Below are 12,685 nucleotides of genomic sequence, written 5' to 3'. Positions count from 1 at the left end.
TGACCTGTGATACAAAGGGTTAATTACTGATTAATTKCCCATAGCACATCATTGCTGTACAAGCAGAACAAACTTGCCTGTTCAYAGTCTGGACTGCAATAATTTTCAGTCCTGATGCAATTTCTACCTTTGCTAAATCAGAGCCTGCTGTTTCCAAATTTATTCAATGTATGAATACTGCAATGCCATGAACAAAATTTAAAAATTCCTCTACGGTTTTTGTTTATAACAAAGCCTTCTGTAGCCCAGTGTTTTCAGTTATTTAATTTCTCCTCCCTGAACACTTCCAGTTTTTCTGACACTTTTTTTTGTAAAATGGAGTAGCAGAACCTGATATGTTATTCATGGAGCAAAGGAACGAGAAGCAAATACAGCGTCACTATAACCTACCTACTCATCTTTTGATTTTCATTTGTTTGTACAGCTGAGGCTCGCATTAGCCCTCTTGGCCACAGCCTTGCGTGGGGAATTCATGTCGAGCTGATTGCTTCCCAGGACCCCGGGTCTCATATTCAGTCTCTGCTTCGGAGGATAGAGTCCTCTCTCTCCCTCTCATCCTGTAAGTATGGCCTGTATTCTTTATTCTAATAAAGTATTTTTGTGCTTGGCCATATCAACACCTAAACTGGTTTTCACCATCTTTCTGCAGACCCCAGTTTCTCTGTGTCAGGCTTGTTCTTTTGTGGTTTGTGTTCGGCTGTGCCCAGCCTCATGTCTAACCACAATAACTTAACTTTAATCCAGGTCACTGATATTGAAGTTAAGTAATGGATGTAATAGTAAAGGGATGATCACCAATGCCTGTGGAACCCAACAGGAACCCATCTGTTTGCTAATAAATAGTTTCCCAKTTACATTTACACATTGTTTTCCTTAATTTATCAGCTTTTTAATACTTCTGATATGATCGTGCTCTCAAAAGTGACTTCAGGATAGAACAGGTTTAAGGTTTTAGCCTGATCTCATTCAGAGGTCTCCACCAATGGAGTCCTGCTCTCCATGTACAGATGGAGACACTCCATGAAGGCTTCAAACCATTGATAAAGATATTCCACAGAACAAGTCAAATGACTTAGACTTGTAATATTGTTAACCACGCTGCCTTCATCAAGTGAACTTGTAATTTTTGCAAGAAATTACATCAAATTAGTTTGACAGGATCTATTTTCCCTAAAGCCAAGTTAATTGACTTTAATTACAGAGCTTTTAAAAAACCTAATTATTTAGACCTATGTTGGTTGTTCTGTCCTCAGCAAAATACTGCAAACTCATCCAACTGGCCTGTAATTATGTTTTTCCCTTCTCAAATAGTAGCTCAGTCCTTCCCCAGGACCAGAACTGCTTTAGATGCAGTACAGCTCCAAGGCTACCTCTGTAAACCTTCTGAGACAAGTTTATTTCTAGCAACTAATCTGAATCACCCAAAATCGTTTATCTCCTGCTTAACATGCCCTCTCCAGGGACTGCTGTGGTGGGAAGCTATTAYATTATCATCATCATAAACAGATCATCCAGCCTTTTACCTGTGTGCTAATCAGAAACATTCACTGAATAACTTCTGCTGCTGTCAAATTGTCATGAAYGATTCTACARTTTTTATTGTTCAGGGTTCGTCTTTCATAATCTGTTTAGAAAAATAAAATACGYATTTCTGATTTTATGTGCCTTTATTTTGTCTAGTATCATCATGATTCCTCCACACAATCTTTATTTTASCTTTTTTGCTTAATATTATCTTTTCCTCTTTCTTCTTTCATGTATCAGTTTTCTAGATAATATTTTATATGTTTTTTCACTTCCCTGGTAAACCCAGCTGCTGGGTTTTTTTCGTTGTGTGTTATTTTTATCTAGCCCATTTCCATGGTTGTAACACTGTAGGCATTTAGGAAATGTCTTAAACTGTTTGCAGATGTCAGCAACTTTYTGTGTGTTCTGCCTTCAGCCTGATTTGACTCCCATTCGCTCTAGTTTTGTGAAAATGCTTCTCAGAAAGCGTGCACTGGGATTTTTTTTAATTTATGTATCTATAAAGAGCGTACGCTCACACATTGTGTAAAATTCTGGTCTGGGTTTGATTGCAGACAGTGGTAGCTATTTGCACAGGAAGTGTTGGTCCTTTTCAGTGTAAACCTTCTGGTTTGTGATGGTTTCCTCTGTGCTGRGACCAAGTCTCGAGCAGGGATGCTGTGGCTCCTCTGCTGAAGCACAGATGCCTCRCGGGCAGTTCAGGTGTGGCTGCATGATGGGACCATGGGTGAGCTGCACTCCTGTCCATTGCAGCCCCTGGCTGGGGCAGGAGGCGAGAGGGTCCCACTGCACATGGGATGGGTGTTTCTGTGACCACTGTGGGGTTTAGCTTGGCATGGTGGAGCTCAGCTCTTCACCTTGTGGTGKTGTGCTGTGAACTGCTCCTGCCCCCTTTGGTGCTGCAAGGCCTGTGTTGTAGATGACTCATTTAGCTCATTAGCAAGAGCTTAATTTCACAGGTTTAGGAAGGCTGATCCTTCTTTGAAATTAGGATCTAGTCACTTGTCATTTGTAGCCCTTTGCAAAGTACAGGCCTATGTTAGTGCTAGTGACAGAAGGTCTCCAGAGTAACACGAGGGGGGATTTTGTACTTCTTGTGTATAAGTGATGAAGAAGCACATCATCCCTGCACTCGCCAACATTATTTTCTTCCAAGTTGTCAGTCACTCAGATGTCATTTGTGACACATATGGCCTGGCACTACTGTCTTKCCTTTGGATTTTTTAAATTGGCTACAGCTGTTTCCTTTATTAATATAATAATTTAAATATATCTATTATTTTTCAGGAGCATTACTTTTCATTGTTACTTTATAGGCAGAGGGTTTATCCAYTATTTTCTGAATCCTGTAATTAGCTTATAAGCAACTGAAAAAGGTCATCTTCTCACAGCCTCTGCTTAGGTTGATGCTCTCCTTGATATTATGGTTTATGCTGAATGTGCTTGTGGCTGCTTATTTGACCTGCCTTTCCCAGCCAGCCTGGCTTAGAGTGTCAATTTGTTTCCTATCAAGAGGTCCMTTTCCCTTTACAACACAATCCACAAATCTGACATCTGTGGGGACAGCACAATTTTTAATTTCAGTGGCCTTCAGTTTTTTGTCTCTTTGTGCTAGGAAACAGGGAGGAACTCCAGGCAGGATCTCCAGATCTCCTGAATTGTTGAGAGTTGTGTATTTCACAAGGTGTATCACAGACAAGTCATTTTCAGTGAAACTCTCCCRTCTGCCCCAGATTAGCATCCAGTCCTACACTTGCCTTTTTGTCTTGAGCACATAGAAACAGCAATCTTTGTGGACTGTTCCTCATGCACTGAGGCGGATATGGTACCAAACATCCCTTTGGTCTGCTGGGTTCAGTTTCCCAGCTGTGTCCCTTCCCAAACTCTTGACRTCCTCCTGTCTACTTGCTACAGTGGCAGAGTGAGAAGTGAAGAAGGTCTTGATGCTGTTGGAACACTGCTCAGCAGTTACTTAAACATGGGTGTGTTATCAACATTGTTTTGGTCACAAAGCTGAAGCACAGCAGGGTATGTCCAGATGCATTCAGCTTACCTAAACTGTGATCTAGCAGTAAGCTGTCACATGCTGAAACCACAGTGGCAGCAGCTGGGTCTGAGAAAACAGCTCTGTCTAGAGCACTTTTCTGTGGGTGTGYAAGTGTGGGCAGAGTTTCTGTGCGTCCCGGTTACTGTGCAGTCGGTGCCTTCAGCACTCATTGCCTTTGTCACAGTGTGGTTGCCACCCTGTTCAGGGTCCCAGCCTGTCAGCATCGTTGCTCTGGTAGATKAAGCCAGCTACAATGGTGGTGAGAAAGCTGGGGGTTTCTTGGTGAGCTGGCCACAGGCAAATTTCTGCTCGTGTTTGGGAAGGACAGTATTTTTTCCCCAATTTAAGTGGAAAAATGGATTTAAATAACTCCTTTAAAATGTCAGCAGTAGCAACCTAGGAGAAATGAGAACCCCTTCAGGAGGGAGTGGCATCTGGAAGGGTCTTTTAGTAAGTAATCTCTTGATTTGACTCAACTCGCTCCCTTTTTCTTGCTGTCACATCCTCRGAGTTCTTCAGTCACAAAACAGGAATCAGACAAGGCGGAGAAGAGGTTAGTTTCATTCCTGCATTGTAAAGGGGGGTGGGGAGRAGCAGTGAGGGTTTTTTTGAGAGGAAATCTTTTTCTATGCCTCTTTCATAGCCCAGTGTCAAACAGGCAGAACTTCTATACTACCCCCTTCCCCTTTTTCCCCCCTACTTCCCTGCTGCTCCTGATTCACATTTGGCACTCTGCTCTGTGCCGCTCCCATACTGCGGGTCAAATGAACATCCATTAATCCTGGCTAGATTCTAAAAATAAGAACTGAAAGAAAAAATGAGAACAGTCTGAATCAACCTGCAATCATCTTTCTGTTCTCCTAATGGGAGAAAAGAAAGAGGAAATCAGTAGAGACACTGTTTTACTTCTTCTCTTTCCAAGACAAAATTATTCTGGCATTTGCAGCAGTTGTTCTCTTGCTATAGGTTTTCTAATTTACACACTTAAGAGGCACTTTAAAATTTAGGTGCATTAGCTCAAAATGCTTATGAAGACCATCCACCCACTTCTCTCTGCTCAAGAATAGAGCTGCCACAAGCAGCCTGATGAAGGAGGAATGTAGCTCGAAATCACACCATTGGATTTACACGGTATTGTCTCAGAACCAAGGATAGATCCGTCCTTTGCAGGGGTTAACTGTAGAGCAAGCAGTGTGTTTATTGTGTTTAGCTGCTGCCACTCTTCAAAGATTCCTTTAACTCGTTTTAAGCATGAAAAGAAATCCTGTGTGCAGTTTTGAGTCTGACTTGCTCTTCAGTTTATGAGCGTAAAAGCTGCAGGCCTTCCCTCTCAAGTTAGCTACACGTAAGCTTCTTTCTTTTACATTACAAATGAAGTTCAGTTGTTGGTGGGAAAAGAAAAAAATCACAGAAGAACCTTTTCTCAGAACTGCTGCATTTTTCTGGGGCATCTTTTTTTCAAAGTGATAAAAGCCCTGAGACAGTACAAGGCATAACTCAGTCACTGTAACTTTAAGAGATTGCAGGGTGAGCCTTTAATTGCTTCTTGTGTTTTGTTCTGCTTTGGTTTTGCTGAAAGGGATGTATCACAGGGAGTGGAAGAGAATTCGCTGCTTTTTGAAAAAGATGAGGCCCCAACATTCACAGACTTGGCTGGCAAAGAAGCTGCACAAAACCAAAAGGGTGGCGACRTGTCCTTTCGTGGGCAGTTTGGAGCGTTTGTCTTCTCTTCCTGCACTGGGGAGCTTTTGATGACRGCTGCTCAGACAGCTACACTGTGGTAATGCAGCTTCCTGTGGCCTTGCCAGGTGACCTCCCCACCAGACAGCCACCAGCCAGTGCCACCATCACAACTACACTCTCAAAGAACATGTGGATATGGTTATTGTCCAGCTGGAACACTGACTTCCTTCTTCCTCTCTAACTTGTAATAAATAGATCATATAGCTATGTGGATAATGAGCAGATTGTCTGGGTTGTAATAAATCTCTTGCCAGAGAGGGAGCAAGACATTCATCTCTCTTCCTGGCCCTGAGGGGCACCCACCCTGCCCCRTGGACAGCTGTGCTCACAGCCTCTGGCAGAAGCCAAGGGTCTGGTTGTAGCTCAATGAAATCCTTCAACATGCACCTTCTCTTCCCTGGTCTCGACCCGAGGCTGGCTGAAATTAAGCAGGCAAGGTGACGCCCAAACCTTCATTTTTCGTAACTGATTTCTAGTTCTGGTCCCAAAGGGGAGGAGAGGGAAGACGAGCGTAGGGCCACACGTTGCAGGCACGTGTTAAAACTTAAACCTTGCCTGTAGTGTCAGGAAGCTGTTGTTTCCAGGACTGTGTCCCCAGTCACTCAGCAATGKGGACGAACAGCAGGGCAGAATATGGCATTTCAAAGCTCCTTGCAGGGTCTGCTCTTCTCACAGCAGCAAGAGCTGCTGCCTTTCCTGAACCCCTTTGGCCACTGTTGTAGAAGACTTTCTAAGAACTGTATAAGCTGACAAGGAACAATAGTGAGAGCACTCCAGCACTGGGAAAGGCATTTGCTTTACCCAGGGCACTATGGCAGCAGGAGCCCAGCTAACACTGCTCTTCCTGCTCCTCCAACCATGGATGTCCATGGACATTGGGCACCACCCTGAYTTTTGACTGCTGCAGAAGAACAATTGAACTGCTGGGATTTTTTCTGCTCCACCCACTAAAGCAGAATCTGGTAGTGAAGCATTAAAGAACTCCCTTAAAAAATCAAATTAATGCAGCCCAGGAATTTTTGAGTGTTGTTTTGAAACATACTTGAAGTTTTGCCCTGGTGTTTCTGGCWTTTTGTTCAGGAATATGACATCGTGTATGTGAGATTTTCTGCATATCTGTAACAGTCAGAGGACATCCAGTGCTAGTACTGTGTCTTCTCTGATTTACATTTTTTAATGCAGCATGACAGGTGTGGTGCACATGTAGCTTTGCAAGAATTCTACACAAATCTCCAGCTTCATTCAAGGCTGAACCAGATTTAATGCATTGCAGTAAAATTGTATTCTTTCTAAATCGGACCTTAGTATAAAAATAATGTGTGTGTATAGTAACCTACAATCTCCAAGCCTGAGAAATAAAGAACAACACTCAAGATTTTGCATTTTAAAGTATTTGTTGTATCTCTTTGACCTAAAAATTGTGAAATCACTACTTAAGCTGGAATGTAGGCAGTCCTCAAAAATTTCCCAGAGTTAATAGATAAAAACAAAATAAAAAATGCAATAAGCGCTGCTGTTTTATTCCATCTGTTTCATTTGAGTTGGCTTGAAACTGACACAGTATTAATTCTGGAAATCCAAAATGCTCCCATCAGCATGGATGTGAGTCAAAGAGAGGTCAGCAAGCAGACAGCATGAGAATTACTGACCTACATAGGACTGACTAGTTTTAAGTGCCTATTTGTTGCCCAACTAGGAATGCCTTGYAACAGTCAAAGTGGGTGAGTGAGGCTTTTCTGAAAATTGGGGAGTTTAATTGTGTCTCAGACTTGTGTTTCAAAGTACATAATCCATCAGTTTCTCTCTAGGGAGCTGCTAATAGTGGCATGAAAAGTGAGACATTTCAACTCTGGGGTAAATTTCTGTATTGATTATTCCTGCTATACAGCCTGCAGGAGGCATTCCACAGTCATTTTTGAACATTTTCAGAGTTCTTACTCTTGGAAAGCCTTTTCTGTCCTCCTTGAATCTTCATGGTAACTCAGAATGTGGTATTTTGAATATTAAATCTTACAGTAGCTCATAAMATTTGGTTTATTTGATGTCCCAGACTGATAGTTCTGTGATGCTTTCAGCAAAACATAAAGCACCAAGAAGATGGCCCATAGAGATTTCATTTTTCACAGCCAYGCTGGATTCAACCCTTGGTTTGGTTCATGTCTGTTCACCACAGAGACTGAATAAAAGCCARGGATTCTGTGCTTCTGATTTCCTTTTAATATAACTATTTCTTAACTCAGCTTCCCTGCTGATGCTTTCCAGACAAGATYTGTAAGATTTGGTCAGAAAAAGGCAGCTGACGGTTACCAGTCATCCCGCCTATCCCTTTCATGTCTTTTACTGAGAGAAGTTGTCTTAAAAATGTGCCACAGAATTTCATTCCAGAGTAATCCAGGAGGGAGGAGAATGCACCCTGCTGGGTCTGAACCTGCTCCCCATGTCTTCACCAGGTTGGAGCCCTCCCCTGTGCAGTCCCCTTTCCTGTGCAAGGGGTTGTAGGGCAGAGGCCACAGCATGGATCAAAGGCTGCAGAGTAGACAGGTTTTTCCCTGCATCTCCCAGTGCTTCTGYCTCAAACATTCTTAGGAGCTGTTTTCTCTTACAGCTCTAAGAAAAGCAGGTTCTGAAGATGTACCATAATTCAGAGTTTCAGCTGTGAGTGCAGAAGCTTATGGGAAAACTTCTCATGCTCGGAAGGAGTGAATTTGCACCACTCTTCCCCCCATCCATATGCTTACTACTGCAGAAGCAAAGGTTAATCAGTACTTTTTGCTTTACAGATATCACATGTTGGAGCTTTTACTTTTAAAATAGAAGTATGAAAAAAAAGGAATTTTCCTGCTACTCTTGGACTTTTCCTAGGCTTTGATTAGTTAACAGATAACTGCTTTTATTTCTGTTAGTGGAGTGGATGTCTGGCTTTGTTGGGTGTTGCAGTTTTGGCTTCCATTTTGTATCAAGAACCAAGGGAAAAACCRAAGGAGSGTGATWTAGAGTAATAATAATTATGTTAATWCATCTCCTTAGCCTTCRTCTGTATCCTACCTGAAAGTAATTAAGGTGCTATGACTATATAAATAATTAATAAAGATATAATTAATTTTATATCCTTGTCAACTAATATTTCCATAATGTGGGTGGAAACWACTCTTCTGGTTAGACACATGTTGGATTGTTTGCAATGTAAACATTGGAGTCCAAGAAATGTTATTAGGCAAGAAAKGAGACAAATAACATAATGTTTATTTTCATTTGTCTCTAAGGAAGTCTCAAAACCCATGAAAAGGGGAGTGGGGCGGGGGCAGGGKGTGTATGTTTTCATGAAAACACATGTTTTGCATTGCCCATAAAAACTGGACTTCAAAATAAACAAATTCAATTTGCTTGCATTAGAAAAGYTCATTATAATTAGGCCAGTTACACACCTTTTAACATTACCAGTGTCAGACTGTGGTAATGCTGTGTGACCCATAACTCGCACATCTGAGAAATGCTGCCTTTCCTAGTGGAAATGGAATAAAAACTTGTTCCCTTACTGTAAGATGCACAGCATATTGGGTGAACAACATCGTGTGCTCATCCCTAGAGAATTTGGTGTAAAACAGCTCCAGATTTTGTGTGGTGATCTCAGAACTGGCTGAATAATTCCAGCCTTCCACAGCTCCAAATGCTGACATGCAGGGAGATGAAAGTTTTGGATATTAAAAGCCTTCTCTGTGATACTGAAGGAGATTAGTTTTTGRATTCCATTCATTGACACAAAGGCCAGTGCTGAATGGAGGTGATATTTATTGTCTATGAAACGCCTGAGCAAGCTGAAATCACTTCAGGCGTGTACATGCATACATGTATTCTCTCACATTTAGCCAGCTCCCCACAATGCTGTTTCTTTGAGCCAAGAACAGACRACTTTCAGGGACTTGGCTTGAATAGATGTGTGCATGTAACACCCTCTGTCACATTTTACAAGAGGCTGCAATCAAGCAGTCTTTATACTTGGATTGTCTAGACACTGGGACAGTGGGAGGGGACAAGCAAAAGAAAAAGCCCATTTTGTCAGTCGTTCACTTTGCATCAAATTCTTCTTCCCTGTGTGCTACYGCTGCCAGCAAGATAAAGCAAGCAGAARCYAAACAAAAATCACAAAATTMATAATTCATTGGTTTTCTAYACATATCATTCCTAGGACTAAAACYCAAACTGTTTTTTAACTACTAGTRCATATGTATACCATCCCCTTGTTAATTCACTTTTTTCAGAATTGATACTTTGAGCAATTTTTCTTTTTGCCGCTGATTTTTCATTTTAACTTCTTCCTCATCGATATGTAAATGAAATATGTAAGGTTGTCTTGTCAGCAGTTGTAAATTTGTATGTAAAATATTCCCGGATTTCAGTGGGAATTTTTTTCCCTGCTCAGCTGAATGTTTGTGAATGAGCAACAAGAAAACCACTTTCCCTCCCACTGGTCTCCCAGATTTCATGTTTCCTATCTCTTTTTTTTTCTTTCATTTTCTTCTCTATTTTTTTCATGAAAGCACGTGGGAAAAAAATAAGAGGAGAAATAGAGCTGGGAGGGGAAAGGGAGGAGGTGATAGAATTTCACAGGCATGTAAGTCCGCAAGCCAACAAAAAGGCTGTGAAATTCTTCTTTAAACAGTAAATCCTGCATATCACCTAGTTGCTTTGAGGTGAATAAGCCCACGTTGCAGTTTTTRAGCAGGCTGATTTAATGGCTTGATGGTGGTCAGCACCTCCCTGCCCTCCCAGCTGTGCTGGGATTTCTCTTGTGGTATCTCCCATGCATCGTTTRTGCTCTCTGCACATCACATTTTCACAGGGGTGTAGCAGGGTCTGAATCCCACACTCATCTCTCCCTCCCAAACCCTGCTGGGCTCTGCTAACTGCAGGCGATACAGCTCCGGGAAATGCAATGAAATTACAGCATCACAGAATCATTTASGTTGGAAAAGAGCTCTGAGATCATCACATCCAGCCTTTGACTGATTGCTCCCTTGTCAATTAAGCCGTGGCACTGAGGGCCATGTCCAGTCATTTCTTGAACACCTGCTGTCCAGCCTGAACCTCCCCTGGCAGCTTGAGGCAATGTCCTCTCATCCTGTCACTGRCTGACTGGGAAATGGACCCAGCACCCCAGTGACTTTCTTGTAGTGAAAGGTCCAGAACTGGACACAGCRCTCAGGSTGTGGCYTCACCAGRGCTGRGRACAGAGAGCCTGCTGGCCACACTATTGYTGATCCAGGCCAGGGTGCCATTGTCCTTKTTGGCCACCTGGGCACAGCTGGCTCTTGTTCAGCTGTTGTTGACCAGCACCCCYGGGTCCTTTTCYACTGCAGAGCTTTCCAGCYRCTGTGCCCCAGCCTGTGGTGCTGCTTGGGGTTGTTGTGACCCAAGGGCAGGACTTGGCATGTGGCCTTRTTGAACTGCATACAACTGGCCTCATCCMAGCCTGTCCAGATCCTCTGCAGAGCCTTCCTACCCTCCAGCAGAYCAACATTYCCACCCATCTTGGTGTCATCCTCAAATTTACCGAGGGCACACTCGATCCCCACATCCAGATCATCAATAAAGATATTGAACARRACTGGAGGCYGCACCCCACACAGACCCCTGGGCAGCACCRCTGGTGACCAAATGCCAACSRGACCCAGGACTATTCACCTCCACCWCTGGGCCCRGCTTTCCAGYCAGTTCTGAACCCAGCAAAGARTCCACCTGTCCCRCTTCTCCAGGAGAATGCTGTGGGAGACAGTGTCAAASGTWTTCCTGAAGTCCAGGCCGACTACATTCAYAGCCTTTTCCTCACCCACTAGGCCGATCACCTGGTCATAAAAGRAGATCAGGTTRGTCAGGCAGGACCTACCYCTCCTAAAYCCATTCTGGCTGGGCCTAATCCCTTGTTTKTTCTGTGTGTGCCTTGTRATTGCACTCAAGACGATCTGTTCCRTAATMTTCCTGGGCACCAAGGTCAGACTGGCAGGCTGTAGRTTGCTGGAATCCTCCTTCTGGTCATTCTTGTGGATGGGCATCACCAAAATTATGGGCAACCAAAATGATGCTTGTTTTTCTGAACAGGCTTCTAGAATAACTGTAAGTGTCTGCAAATTGTAGAAAATACCCTTCAACAGAAGTGTTTTTCTTGTCAATTAGGCAGGTTAGATATAGGAAGCAGGTATAGGCAGGTTAGATATAGGAAGCAGGTATCCAGACTACGGACTGTCACAGAAAAATAGGGAGCTGCTGCCTAACTTTTCAAGCATTAGCACTAGTGAAACATTCGTTTTCTGAATCCCATGAGTTTGTCAAAACCAATTTCCTGTGTTGATGTTGGGGTAAGGCATAGAAAACAGCCAGCCTGGCAGATACAGAAGAATTAGGACATTTAAAAAAGCATACACTTTTTATTTACCCGAAGTGACAGATACTGTCTGAAATGTGAAATGGGGGGGGGGGGGGCGCGGGTGACACAATGTACTTCACTCGATTTTTTTCCTGTTCTCTGCATTTTCTCCCTATTTATATATTCTGGGAAAAAGTATGTCTAGTAAGTATTTTTTAAGATTTCTGCCATTTCTCTTCCAGYCCAACTGTTTAGAGTCTGTTGTTTGTGTGCCAGGTTGCATCTAAAGAGTCTCTGTACTGGTTCAGATCAAGGATGCATCCAAACAACTATCTGATTCCCTAGGTTTATCCCACCCAGTTCCAAAAACTCAGGTTTTGTGTGTGGGTTCAACTTGACTCAGTAGGAGGGAGTTTAGTAACACCACCACATGGATTATAGAAGGTTAGAGCTGGCAGATGAAAGGCAGCACCAGGTAATAGGACAGATCCTGCAGGACTGCTCTGAGATGTGGCAAATCACCCACTGTCTCCCTCCACATAGAGAGAGGCAAGCACCTAAAATAAAGAGACATTGACCCAAGCCCTGGGTTGGGCCCCATGGGGATGCTGAGCAAAAGGTTGTAAGAATTAAAAAAATTGGAGCTGTAATTTTTGAAACTCTCGGTTTCATCCTGTGCGCAATCTGTGCTCCGAGTTGCTCTGTATTTGACGTGTTAATTCTTCTGGGACTTTCTCTAGTTTCTTAACATGTGTACCTTTGCTAGCCCCACCTTCTGCTACCAGTGGTTTTAGCCTTCAGTTTGGTACTGCATAAAAAGGAACTTCCTATTTTTTTCAGTTGTGCCCTCTGATAGCTCCCTGCTACTTCCCTGCTGTAATAATTCTTGGCTTTTCTGCCTGCCATGCAGAGCTCTGGCAATGGAAGAAGGGTTTTATAGTCTTTAGGTGAAGTCCACTCTGGTGTAGTTGGCAAGGTCAAGTGTGAACCACAAGCTAAGTGCCTCA

General features: G+C 43.0%; 1 protein-coding gene across 5 annotated transcripts in view; it reads left to right on the top strand.

The window, feature by feature from the left end:
- Window positions 1–12,685, top strand: part of FYN (FYN proto-oncogene, Src family tyrosine kinase) — a 136,308-nt gene that overhangs the window by 82,740 nt on the left and 40,883 nt on the right. For 3 of the 5 annotated variants that reach the window (XM_057390198.1, XM_057390194.1, XM_057390197.1), the window contains exon 3: window positions 425–559. The exons of 1 other annotated variant lie outside the window; for it this stretch is intronic. The gene's annotated coding sequence lies outside the window, so the exon portion shown is untranslated. Of the gene's footprint in view, window positions 1–424; window positions 560–10,427; window positions 10,439–12,685 lie in introns of those variants that run through there. One more of the 5 variants, XM_057390196.1, reaches the window with a different exon arrangement.

The sequence above is a fragment of the Malurus melanocephalus genome, unplaced genomic scaffold (genome assembly GCF_030028575.1).
Source record: "Malurus melanocephalus ecotype Western Australia unplaced genomic scaffold, MMel_1.1 scaffold_23, whole genome shotgun sequence".
In the NCBI taxonomy this organism is placed as follows: domain Eukaryota; kingdom Metazoa; phylum Chordata; class Aves; order Passeriformes; family Maluridae; genus Malurus; species Malurus melanocephalus.
The sequence above is the reverse complement of the archived record's forward strand: the minus strand, read 5'-3'. Positions and strand labels throughout refer to the sequence as shown.